This window comes from Penaeus monodon, chromosome 19, assembly GCF_015228065.2.
Source record: "Penaeus monodon isolate SGIC_2016 chromosome 19, NSTDA_Pmon_1, whole genome shotgun sequence".
NCBI lineage: Eukaryota > Metazoa > Arthropoda > Malacostraca > Decapoda > Penaeidae > Penaeus > Penaeus monodon.
The window spans coordinates 39,748,223-39,749,226 of record NC_051404.1 but is presented as its reverse complement, the minus strand read 5'-3'; the positions used below and the strand labels follow the sequence as shown (position 1 = coordinate 39,749,226).

The following is a 1,004-nucleotide window of genomic DNA, read 5'->3' as shown; positions in this document are numbered from 1 at the left end:
TTCATGAATCCTTCTACAAGTATGAAATATAAAAGAAAACTGAAATGTATATTGCTGCTCCAATAATTTTTGTCACTATCACTCTATTTGTTTCGGTACAGTAACTTATCACTAATGACTACACATTGCTCACATCTATCAAAAACTCTACTATGTACTTTCATGGGCTCATTGGATATAACAGGAGTGAACTTAAAACCACCTATTCGGCCTCAGTAATTGTTAATCATACCCAACAGGCTGTGGTTAACAACAGGCTGATTAATATGTTCTAACACAACATCCATCTTTTCAAATATATTAAGAGTGGTACATAATGTCCTGATTTGTTTTCTGAATAAATGTAGTTATACGGAATATAGCGAAAACTCATTTGTAAATATCCTAACCACTGCTGGTAAAACTGAGCTAAACAACTATGATCGGTTTTACAATAAGATTACCCTTTAAGCACTTACTGGGTTCAACTCCATGCTCTATCAGGTAGAGTGACTGGCGGGGAACGGCCCTCCCCATGTCCTCTCGCTCACACAGCCAATATCACACTGTGCAGTTCAAGCTCTTGGTGGCCCTTCATTTATTGGGACTCTACACGCACAAAGAGTGATTTCTTACCTGTAAGATTTTGTTAATTTAAAGCTGGACCAAACTGTAAAGTGGTACTACTTTTATCCAGGTTAATGTGTTTTGTTTTGTTTGCATATAACCTTCTGGACACTTGATAAAATTTTGCGGGATAACATATGTTTACCATGGATACCCTCGCACATTATTGAACCTGTTCAAACTAATAGTTTTTACAGTGTTTATAGTGTGCAGAGAAAGCCTGCCTGTATACAGGGATTGTAAATAACCTAAATAATGACTGAGGGGTGTGTATCTGTCAAATCTGAAAATGTTTAAGCAATAGAGCAGGATTTTCGTTTTCACGCTGAACTGAGAATGGAAAACGTGACTAAAAAAAACAAAAGCAAACAAAAAACAGCAGCCCATTCTCAGTCCCC

At 37.0% G+C, this 1,004-nt stretch overlaps 1 long non-coding RNA gene across 1 annotated transcript in view; it reads right to left on the bottom strand.

Moving 5' to 3' along the window:
• LOC119585487 overlaps nt 1-602 on the bottom strand; it is a 7,611-nt gene extending 7,009 nt beyond the window's left edge. The window contains exon 1 of the long non-coding RNA XR_005229896.1: nt 459-602. This is a non-coding gene — a long non-coding RNA (uncharacterized LOC119585487). The remainder of the gene's footprint in view (nt 1-458) is intronic.
• Between the last annotated feature and the right edge of the window lie 402 nt (nt 603-1,004).